We start from the raw sequence: 12252 nt of genomic DNA on the forward strand, positions 1-12252 counted from the left end.
GGCGTCTGTAGTTGCCTACTTGAGAGGCCAGTAGAGAATAAACAAGCAAAATGGAGCCATGGACTATTACACTGGCCGCTCAACTAGGCGTCAGTAGTGGCCTACTTGAGAGGCCAGTAGAGAATAAACAAGCAAAATGGAACCATGGACAATTACACTGGCCGCTCAACTAGGCGTCAGTAGTGGCCTACTTGAGAGGCCAGTAGAGAATAAACAAGCAAAATGGAACCATGGACAATTACACTGGCCGCTCAACCAGGCGTCTGTAATGGCCTACTTGAGAGGCCAGTAGAGAATAAACAAGCAAAATGGAACCATGGACTATTACACTGACCGCTCAACTAGGCGTCCGTAGTTGCCTACTTGAGAGGCCAGTAGAGAATAAACAAGCAAAATGGAACCATGGACTATTACACTGACCGCTCAACTAGGCGTCCGTAGTTGCCTACTTGAGAGGCCAGTAGAGAATAAACAAGCAAAATGGAACCATGGACTATTACACTGGCCGCTCAACTAGGCGTCCGTAGTTGCCTACTTGAGAGGCCAGTAGAGAATAAACAAGCAAAATGGAACCATGGACTATTACACTGGCCGCTCAACTAGGCGTCAGTAGTGGCCTACTTGAGAGGCCAGTAGAGAATAAACAAGCAAAATGGAACCATGGACTATTACACTGGCCGCTCAACTAGGCGTCTGTAGTGGCCTACTTGAGTGGCCAGTAGAGAATAAACAAGCAAAATGGAACCATGGACTATTACACTGGCCTCTCAATTAGGCGTCTGTAGTTGCCTACTTGAGAGGCCAGTAGAGAATAAACAAAGAAAATGGAACCATGGACTATTTCACTGGCCGCTCAACCAGGCGTCTGTAATGGCCTACTTGAGAGGCCAGTAGAGAATAAACAAGCAAAATGGAACCATGGACTATTACACTGGCCGCTCAACTAGGCGTCAGTAGTGGCCTACTTGAGAGGCCAGTAGAGAATAAACAAGCAAAATGGAACCATGGACTATTACACTGGCCGCTCAACTAGGCGTCTGTAGTGGCCTACTTGAGTGGCCAGTAGAGAATAAACAAGCAAAATGGAACCATGGACTATTACACTGGCCTCTCAATTAGGCGTCTGTAGTTGCCTACTTGAGAGGCCAGTAGAGAATAAACAAAGAAAATGGAACCATGGACTATTTCACTGGCCGCTCAACCAGGCGTCTGTAGTGGCCTACTTGAGAGGCCAGTAGAGAATAAACAAGCAAAATGGAACCATGGACTATTACACTGGCCGCTCAACTAGGCGTCCGTAGTTGCCTACTTGAGAGGCCAGTAGAGAATAAACAAGCAAAATGGAACCATGGACTATTACACTGGCCGCTCAACTAGGCGTCCGTAGTTGCCTACTTGAGAGGCCAGTAGAGAATAAACAAAGAAAATGGAACCATGGACTATTTCACTGGCCGCTCAACCAGGCGTCAGTAGTGGCCGACTTGAGAGGCCAGTAGAGAATAAACAAGCAAAATGGAACCATGGACTATTACACTGGCCGCTCAACTAGGCGTCAGTAGTGGCCTACTTGAGAGGCCAGTAGAGAATAAACAAGCAAAATGGAACCATGGACTATTACACTGGCCTCTCAATTAGGCGTCTGTAGTTGCCTACTTGAGAAGCCAGTAGAGAATAAACAAGCAAAATGGAACCATGGACTATTACACTGGCCGCTCAACTAGGCGTCAGTAGTGGCCTACTTGAGAGGCCAGTAGAGAATAAACAAGCAAAATGGAACCATGGACTATTACACTGGCCGCTCAACTAGGCGTCAGTAGTGGCCTACTTGAGAGGCCAGTAGAGAATAAACAAGCAAAATGGAACCATGGACTATTACACTGGCCTCTCAATTAGGCGTCTGTAGTTGCCTACTTGAGAGGCCAGTAGAGAATAAACAAGCAAAATGGAACCATGGACTATTACACTTTCCGCTCAACTAGGCGTCAGTAGTGGCCTACTTGAGAGGCCAGTCTATCTATTTTGAGCGCATTTAGAGTTCAAATGGATTTTATTTTTTGGAAATATTATAGAGAAGATAAGGTTAAATGCGGTTCTGGTGCTTGAAAACCTCTTATTGAAAAGCGATTATTAAATTTCACAAAAACGTATGTATCTACTGCTTGAATATTATGGCCTCCAAAACCGATTTAATACCCCATACATTATACAAACTTTCTGCCTTTTCCAGAAGTTTTTAATTGGTCATACGACTGACTTTTAAATGCAGTTTCATACCGCGTTTAAGTCGATCAAATGGCCGACTCGGTATGCAGTTTTACACTGCATGCGAGAACTACCCTCACTTAAACGGGTATAGTTCTGCATGTAAGAACTGCCTTAGCGATAGGGGATTTCGTTCCCTCAAGACGGAACCTTGCTATAAATATAGCATTAATCACTAATAATAATCATAAATTATATATAGAGTAAAACCATATGAAAGCGTTTTAGTCAGAATTTAGTTATTCATAGTATTATCTCCCTCATCGGTTTAGCTTTTCGGTTCTAGGAAAAATACTACTATCCTACTAAAAAAAAATCCCACTATCGAAGGCGGCCTCTAAAATAGGAAAGATCCAATAAGAAAATAAAATATAATATGAAATGACATGAAATGAAATACATTTTTAATGTGCATAAAAAAAGCTACAAGAAGCTCACGAGATTATACACATTTGTCACAAAATCCATAATAAATCATATTTTATAATCGTTACGAATTGGTAGGTGTTATCGTTCTAAAATACACAGCTTAATTATGTAGAGAAATTGTAAAATCCAATTAATTATTTAAGTATTAAAGTTAGATTGCTTTTAAGAGTTTTAAATCTGTACAGTAAATGTCAAATTTCTCCTGAAATAGATTGCATGTCCTTTGCATACGTAAGATAGGGTTGAGCGGAAACTTTGAGGGATAAAACGTAGTAGACCTACGTAGATTTGAAGGGACAGTGAAAGCCAGTTTCGATAGTAAAATGGGTGAGTAGTAATCTCCACGTACCAATTTAGCCACAAATTTCACATCGGATATCTTCCAGATGCTTTCTAATTTCTTCAAACGTAAAGTGTCTAATAAGGAATCATAGCTAATATATAATATAATAATAATAAATATAATATAATAAAAGTAAAATAATAAAGAAAATATAATAAAAGTAAAATAATAAAGAAAATATAATAAAAATAAAATAATAAAGAAAATATAATAAAAATAAAATAATAAAGAAAATATAATAAAAATAAAATAATAAAGAAAATATAATAAAAATAAAATAATAAAGAAAATATAATAAAAATAAAATAATAAAGAAAATATAATAAAAATAAAATAATAAAGAAAATATAATAAAAATAAAATAATAAAGAAAATATAATAAAAATAAAATAATAAAGAAAATATAATAAAAATAAAATAATAAAGAAAACATAATAAAAATAAAGTAAAAAACAAAATATATTACAGTATTTACATTTAAATACCGGTGGATCCAAATCCATCGGTACCGCGGATAGTAGGGGTGAGGGCCTAAAAAACAAATTAAAAAACTAAGAGCCTCATCGTATACTACTATGTGGCTAAAAAATATATTACACGCATCAAAATTACGAAAATTAGAAAAAATAAATTAATTACCGCCACTTCTACCTGTCTCATTAAGAGAACCGGTGTGACGATTAATTGGGCGACCCTATCGCCTCTCCTTAAAATATTACTATTTTAATTGGACCCCGGTAGTCCGCGTCTATTAAAGATAAACCCAACATGCTTAAAAAGGTTTTTTAGAAATATAAAAAAATACATACCGATGGTGCCTTCGGCGACAAGGACTCCTTGCGCCGTCAGGCTGCTACGGCCGTGAATTTTCGGCCGTAGCTTATTACGGCCGAATTGTCGGCCGTAGCTAGAGGGAGGCAGCATTACGGCAACCCCGGTCGAAAGTATTTTCATACTGCGCGGCGGGATGAGGACATCCAACCGCGCCGACTCCGGGGTTGCCCGTGTAGGGATAAAAAGGCACGGGTGTATTCTGATAAAGTCCAAGGCTGGCAAGCGATCGTTGTTTAAAAGCGGCATTATGGAGCGATAGTAATAGTAAATGATATTCCTCTATCCGAAACACCGAGCTTTTATACTAAGCTTAATATAAAAATTAAAAGCTTTGTTTGTGCCCTTACAAAAATCTTCTTAAGAACTCTTAAGAAAATTCATTGGGAAATTTCATTGGAAATCCTTAAGGCGTTCTTTAGGAAATTGGGGAATATTGGCCTCTTTTTCTTTGGAAATTACTTTGGAAATATCTTTGGAATTTTCTTGGGAAATAACTTTGGAATTTTCTTGGGAAATAACTTTGGAATTTTCTTGGGAAATAACTCTTGAATTTTCTTGGGAAATAACTTTGGAATGTTCTTGGGAAATAACTTTGGAATGTTCTTGGGAAATATCTCTGGAATTTTCTTGGGAAATATCTTTGGAATTTTCTTGGGAAATATCTTTGGAATTTTCTAGGGAAATATCTTTGGAATTTTCTTGGGAAATATCTTTGGAATCTTCTTGGGAAATATCTTTGGAATTTTCTTGGGAAATATCTTTGGAATTTTCTTGGGAAATATCTTTGGAAATATCTTTGGAATGTTCTTGGGAAATGTCTTTGGAATTTACTTAGGAAATGTCTACGGAAGTTTCTTGGGAAATATATAGAGAAGTGGGTAAATTAATTTAGGCACTTGAAACGAGGATAGTTCTTACATGCAGAACCATATCCCAATACAGGAAGTGTAGTTCTTATATGCTGAACTACACCCCTTATAGAGAGGGAAGTTCTCGCACGCCGAGTGAAATTGCTTTAAAAGTCAGACATTTAATCGACTTATAAACATCCGTAAACGGCAGAAAGTTTTAAACCTAGTGCAATTTTATGGGGTACTAAGTGGGTTTTGGAGGCTTTAACGGCCAAGCAGTAGATACAGACGTCGTTGTTAAATTTAATAATGTATATTCACTGAGAGTTTTTCGAGTATCAGAAACGCGTTTAACCTAATTTTCTCTACAATGTTTTTTAAAAAAATATTTATTTTGGACTCTAATTACGCTCGAAATAAAGATAAAACATGCCAAAAGAGAATTAAGCAAAAATTCCGACTGACAGCTTAGATTCCCTGTAAATCTAAACATAACGATTTTAATTACTCTTATTTTACTTTTAATCTATTTTATCCTTTACATAAACACCTCACGGATTATTGAAGGCAAAAAAAATAATAATAAAAAAATAGGTAAATATAACATTTCATTTCAGCGCTTGCCTAGCCTTAGCTACGGGACAGGCCTTCGTGAAACGTTTTTAATTTTTTTAACCATCAAGTTAATGTCTATCTAGGAAAACTTTAGCTAAACAATTTGGGTAAAAATATTTTGAGATAATTATATGTAAAGCATAATTGCAATATATCTGGCCCTTTGAAATTCATCTCTAAAATTCTTAACAAATTTCGTTGGAAAATAAACCTTCTTTGGAAATTAATCTCTTGAATTCCAAACGAATTTCGTTGGAAGATAAACCCTAGATCTTCTTTGGAAAACCAACCCTAGAGCTTCATTGGACCTTTATCTCAATAATTCCTAACGAATTGCTTTTGGAAATAAACCATGGACTTTCTTTGGAAATTTATCTCAAGAATTCCTTACTTTAGAAAATAAACCTTACACCTTCTTTGGAAATTTATCTCTAGAATACCAAAGAATTTCGTTGGAAAATATTCCCTAGACATTCTTTGGAAATTTATCTCAAGAATTTCTAAAGAACTTCTTTGGAAAACAACCCCAAGACATTCTTTGGAAATTTATCCCTAGAATTTCTAAAGAATTTCTTTAGAAAATAATCCCAAGACATTCTTTGGAAATTTATCTCTAGAATTCCTAAAGAATGTCTTTAGAAAAGAATCCCAAGACATTCTTTGGAAATTTATGTCTAGAATTCCTAAAGAATTTCGTTAGAAATTAATCCCAAGACATTCTTTGGAAATTTATGTCTAGAATTCCTAAAGAATTTCTTTAGAAAATAGTCCCTAGACCTTCTTAGGAAATTTATCTTTAGAATTCCCAAAGAATTTCTTTAGAAAATAATCCCAAGACATTCTTTGGAAATTTATCTCTAGAATACCTAAAGAATTTCTTTAGAAAATAATCCCAAGACATTCTTTGGAAATTTATCTTTAGAATTCCTAAAGAATTTCTTTAGAAAATAATCCCAAGACATTCTTTGGAAATTTATCTCTAGAATACCTAAAGAATTTCTTTAGAAAATAATCCCAAGACATTCTTTGGAAATTTATCTTTAGAATTCCTAAAGAATTTCTTTAGAAAATAATCCCAAGACATTCTTTGGAAATTTATCTCAAGAATTCTTTAGGAAATTCTAAGGAAGTCTTTGGAAATAGTTTCTTTAGAAAATGATCCCAAGGGCTCCGTAGGGTTCCAAAGAAATTCCTTTAGAACTCTTAAGAAGGTTTTTGTAAGGGTGGGCGTGCTATACGGTCTCCGGATGCAAAAAAAAAAATGTACAAACACACTCTAAAATTAGCCACCACTAATTTTGCACTGTCAAAGCTTAAAAGATAAATTTGTAAAAATTAATATCTTGAATAAAGAGGTCAAAGTAATAGAGACAATTAAGAAATAAAACAGCATACATTTTCGGCGCTAGTTTAATCTACACAAATTAAAAGAAACCTATTTTAAGGCATGAGTTAGATAGAGCGATACGCTAATGTGCCGGGTAAGCTTAAGTATCACCTCCTTCTGATAAAACCTTCGAAGCTCATTGATGGAGCCTATTACGAGCCGAGTTAGTCTAATTGAATAAATTAAATTAAAATAGCACTGTCAAAGCTTTAACAAGAAATTTGTAGGAATTAACATCGTTAATGAAGAGGACAAAATCATTGAGACAATTAAGAAAGTAATTAACACCCATTATCGGCGCTAGTCAAATCTACATGAAGTAAAATAAACCTATTTCTACAAAATGTTTTTTATATAGGCCTATCCGCTATTGTGTTTGACAAACTGTAATATCACCTCCTACTGATAAAATCCTTGTAAGTCCGTTTAGTCTAATTGAATAAATTAAGGTGTGATTAAGGTTATAATTCAAAATGCATTGTCAAAGCTTAAACAAGATCTTTTGGGAAATAACCCACCGATGAAATTCTTGCGACTCCTAGTATAATTGAATAAATTAGATTAAAATTGCACTGACAAAGCTTAAACAAGAAATTTGTAGAAATTAATAAAGAGAACCAAGTAATTGAGACAATTAAGAAATGAATTAGCACCCATTTTCGGCACTAAACAAATCTAGGCAAATTAACATAAACTTTCTTCCACAAGGTGTTTTTTATACAGACCTATACTGACAAACTGTAGTATCACCTCGCATCGATAAAATCTTCGAAGCTCATTGAAGGAGACTATTACGAGTCGGGTTAGTCTAAATAAATAAATTAAGGCTATAATTAAAAAAGCATTGTCAAAGCTTACAAAAGAAATTTGTGGGAAATAACCCACTGATAAAATCCTCGGAAGTTCGTTTAGTATAATTGAATAAATTATATTAAAATTGCACTGTCAAAGTTTAAGTAAGAAATTTGTAGGAATTAATATTGTAACGCCAAAGTAATTGAGATAATTAAGAAATTAATTAGTAGCTTTATTGAGACGCGGAGGTAATTACAAAAAAAAACACAAGTAAATGTAGGCAACACGTTCAAGCCTGTAGTCTAAAAAAACCGCTAAGATATTGTATAAAAGCGCGAAGATCAGCAGCAGATTATCACAACTAAAACCATTTTCATAATGATCCCCATGTAAGAAACCCAATCCTTATTCGATTCACAACCTTCGATGCCTTGATTACCACTGGATTCTTCATGAATTACGATGAACGCAGTGATTATTTCTATTTCGAATTCCTCGAACAAAATATTACTAGTAAATCATGTGATTACAAAATATTACTAGTAAATCATGTGATTACAAAATATTACTAGTAAATTATGTGATTACAAAATATTACTAGTAAATCATGTGATCATTACAGATTTTTCTAGATTTCTTGTGATTTCCAATGATTATCGGAGATTTCTGATTACCGTTGAATACATAGATATAGTAAAACTATAAAGGGTCTAGATCCACTTCGCTGGCTTAGGCTTAACGAAAAAACGCGGAAGGGGCAACGAGCAGACAGCCGCTATTTTCTGGGGGTAGCCGTATAAAACGCCATCTATCGGGGACAAATTAGCGGCCAAAATTGGAACTATCATAAGGATGAGTGGCACTCTATGTTAACTCCCTATAGGGCATAATAAGTCAAACCCTCGGAGATGCCATTACTCCATTTTATACGAGCTAAGAGCGGAAAACGTATTTTATAAATTTTACACCTGTAAAATCTTTTAAAAAACACTTGGAACTTGTATTTCTACTTACTTTCGAGGAAATACCACCGTTTTCTGAAGGTAAGAGTCTTTTTTTTATACATTTATTAGTAATAAAAACATTTAAGGCGAGCTAAGCCTTGGTCATGGACATAATGTAGAAGTAGATTTGGAAATGGAGTAATGGCATCTCCGAGAGTTTGACTTATTATGCCCTATAGGGAGTTAACATAGAGTGCCACTCATCCTTATGATAGTTCCAATTTTGGCCGCTAATTTGTCCCCGATAGATGGCATTTTATACGGCTACCCCCAGAAAATAGCGGCTGTCTGCTCGTTGCCCCTTCCGCGTCGACCTCCCATTGAATTGTGTATCTACCCTTTTAATATATCTATGGTTGAATACCCACAAAGAGGATTACTTATAATTTTCTAATATTCTAGAAATCTAGTAATCGATTTCTGCGGTTTTGTTTATTCAAGTGACTAACCCCTAGATTTTTTAGTAGTTTTGTAAAAAGCTATATCAACAACAAAGAACAAAACCCAATTATTCCGTTTAGTGTTCCATTGTAATGGATCTTTTGGTAATAAAAGTGTTCGTCAGTGAAAAGCGTTACTATTTCCGTTCTAAGGAAGCGGCATGGTATAAGTGGAGTGGTCTATGATACGACGAAATGCAAAGGGTTGGACTCGTGCCCTGTGGAGTTTCCTTCTATCCATTCCGCATCTTCGAGTCTTGACGAACACTAGCTTGCGTTTCTCGTTAGTTACTCGCTTCCGTAACAAGAATTCAATCAAAAGAACAATAATGGTTAAAAGCAGGCCTCCAATTGCGAAATTAAATGTGCTTTTCAAATCTATCATTGAAATATATGACGCGCCGTCAGTTGTTATGGCGGTCAGTTGACGTTTGATCTTCATTGGTCTCAAAGTTTCATCCATCCATTTGCGTAAGAGTCCCGTGTCCCTCAGTTGCAAAATTCTTGAAAGATAATATAAATATTTATTGGACATTACAACACTTAGAAGATCTAATGAACTTTTTTTTCATGATCAGCGACTGGGTTTGGCCAATAGGTACAATTTGAGTGATTGAAATTTTAAACAGATTCAATTAACCAGCTCCGTTTGTTTGTCACAATATTAAGTACATAAACAGGATGTGCAGCATTGTTGCCAAATGCTAATATAATGGACAAAATCTTGCTATGCGAATTGAAAACTTCAACATCTAATCTGGTGTCTGGAAAGGCCGCTGATGAAGACAGTATGACAAATGAACTTTTAAAAGGCCTGGGCCCACTTACCTTTGCAGCATAAGTTTATAAGATATGTTAATGAGAGCTTGTCATGAAGTGACGTAGGTGAAACATCATAGATTCTCGTAAAGCGACGCCTAGTAAGGCCCTGTCAAAGACTTAGTACAGACTAAAGAGGAGAATGGACCGCAAAACCGAGTGTAGTCAATTCTCACGTCGTTCTTGAACTAGCTCTCATTAAGCCTCTAACATTACGAAGTATGGATAGTGACATACTTATGGATTATATCTTATAAACTTATGCTTGCAGAGATTACGCGACCTTTTAAACGAGGTGCACCTGCACCACACTGATGTAATACCGACCTCGTGGAGCCGCTGATCAACAAAGGGGGAAATAAAGACGAAGAAGAACTCTCGTCCTACAGACCCTTTGCACTATCGCAATGCATTTCAAAGTTGTACATGTCTATCCTAAAGGACCGCCTCGAAAAATTAGTAGAATCAGGAATGTATGGAGGGGCTGGAATGGCTAAGGTCAAATCCTAATCGGCGTGGAATGATCTTGGAAACAACTGGCGTGGCTTAATTTACGCTAGTGACGTCATAACCTGACGTAAAAATCGCATTTACCACTTAAATTATTTTCGTTCATTCATTGACTGCCAAAAAAACTTGTTTACTATAATTCTCCACCCTCTACCCTGGGTCCTCTGCCTAGGCTGAGAGAATCGAAAGATTGTCTACCATTGGGACGAATCCCATTGGATCGAATGTCTCGTTCGACCGAATCCCATTAGACCGAATACCGCAATTTGGGCGGTTTTCCAATCATGAATTTTCCTTTCAATCCTATTTTTCTATTGATTTTCTTATTAAACTTCTGGATATTGCAGCAAATAATATGTATGTTCACAAATAACATTCTTCAATAAATTTCTGTAAAAATTTTCATTGTTACCTAACCTAAGCTAACCTAACCTAACCTAACCTAAGCTAACCTAACATAACAGTAATGTTTTGGAAAAGGCAAATTATTTGAGAAGCCAATGAAGCTAAACATCAATACTTTGAAAAAGGCGTAACATTGTTAAATGAATTATAAAATATTACTAACCTATCCTCACCTAACCTAACCTAACCAAACCAAACCTAACCTAACCTAACAGTAATGTTTTGGAAAAGGCAAATTATTTGAGAAGCCAATGAAGCTAAACATTTATATTTTGGAAAAGGCGTAACACTGTTAAATGAATTATAAAACATTACTAACCTAACCTAACCTAACCTAACCTAAAAATAAAATGGATTTTCTTAATATACCAACTTGGTAGGATTGCACTTTACGTGACCCACCCAACTAACAATGGTTTCTAGTTAATTAGACTGTGGGGAGTCCGAAAAAAATAGTTAAAAAATTATTTGGCCGCCGCAAGTTAGTTAAAAATTTTTTTGAAAATTTCAAAATCCACTCACTTACCCTCATTGAAGCCGCTATCCGCTTAACGCATTCTGCACTCAATCTTGCAAAATAAGCCGGGGGGGACTGTGAAAGATTGACGTACTCGCGCCGGAAACATTTACGTACTCGCGCCGGAGATATAGCTATGGAATTTTTTAAGCTTACTGAAACTGTTCATTTCTGATAAAAGGACGGAAATATAATGCGAGAAAAACTGCTATGTTTTGGGAAAATCGTTGAATTTTTGGGGAATTCGATAAATGATAACGGTAAATTTTGGTAAATGCCGTCAAATTATTCTTGAATTTGATAAATCTGAAGGACAATATTTTGGAAAAGGTGTCAAATTATTCGGGAATTTGATAAATGTGAAGGACGATATCATGGAAAAAAGTGTCAAATTAATCTGAATTTGATAAATCTGGAGGACGTTATTTTGGAAAAGGTGTCAAATTATTTGGGTGTTTGATAAATGTGAAGGATGATATTTTGGAAAAGGTGTCAAATTATTTGGGAATTTGATAAATGTGAATGACGATATTTTGGAAAAGGTGTCAAATTATTTGGGAATTTGATAAATGTGAATGACGATATTTTGGAAAAGGTGTCAAATTATTTGGGAATTTGATAAATGTGAATGACGATATTTTGGAAAAGGTGTCAAATTATTTGGGAATTTGATAAATGTAAGGGACGATATTTTTAAAAATGTGCCAAATTATTCGGGAATTTGATAAATGTGAAGGACGATACTTTGGAAACGATACTTTGGAAAAGGCATCAAATTATTCCCGAATTTGGTAAATGTAAAGGACGATATTTTGGAAAAGGTGTTTACATTTATCAAATTGCCGAAAAATAGGCACTCTTTCCAAAATATAGTTGCAATGACTTCCAAAATATTGCTGAAATAACTAGACGCCTTTTCCAAAATATTGAAATAAATTGACGCCTTTTCCAAAATATTGAAATAAATTGACGCCTTTTCCAAAATATAGTTGAAATAAATTGACGCCTTTCCAAAATATTGAAATAAATTGACGCCTTTTT

General features: G+C 35.4%; 3 long non-coding RNA genes across 3 annotated transcripts in view; all 3 read right to left on the reverse strand.

Annotated features, from left to right (window-relative positions):
• Positions 1–11781, reverse strand: part of LOC149619025 (uncharacterized) — a 29982-nt gene extending 18201 nt beyond the window's left edge. Inside the window, exon 1 of the long non-coding RNA XR_016375196.1 lies at positions 11068–11781. This is a non-coding gene — a long non-coding RNA (uncharacterized LOC149619025). The remainder of the gene's footprint in view (positions 1–11067) is intronic.
• On the reverse strand, positions 2901–3566 carry LOC149619026 (uncharacterized). The gene is made up of 3 exons (XR_016375134.1): positions 3510–3566; positions 3041–3108; positions 2901–2969 (listed from the first exon to the last, which is right to left on the reverse strand). It is a non-coding gene; the product is annotated as an uncharacterized LOC149619026 (long non-coding RNA).
• On the reverse strand, positions 7728–8874 carry LOC149619027 (uncharacterized). Its single transcript, XR_016375268.1, has 2 exons — positions 8531–8874; positions 7728–8449 (listed from the first exon to the last, which is right to left on the reverse strand). It is a non-coding gene; the product is annotated as an uncharacterized LOC149619027 (long non-coding RNA).
• Positions 11782–12252: the final 471 nt, after the last annotated feature.

The sequence above is a fragment of the Phalangium opilio genome, unplaced genomic scaffold (assembly GCF_054372755.1).
Source record: "Phalangium opilio isolate 3A_F unplaced genomic scaffold, DU_Popi_V2 ptg000209l_1, whole genome shotgun sequence".
In the NCBI taxonomy this organism is placed as follows: Eukaryota; Metazoa; Arthropoda; class Arachnida; order Opiliones; family Phalangiidae; genus Phalangium; species Phalangium opilio.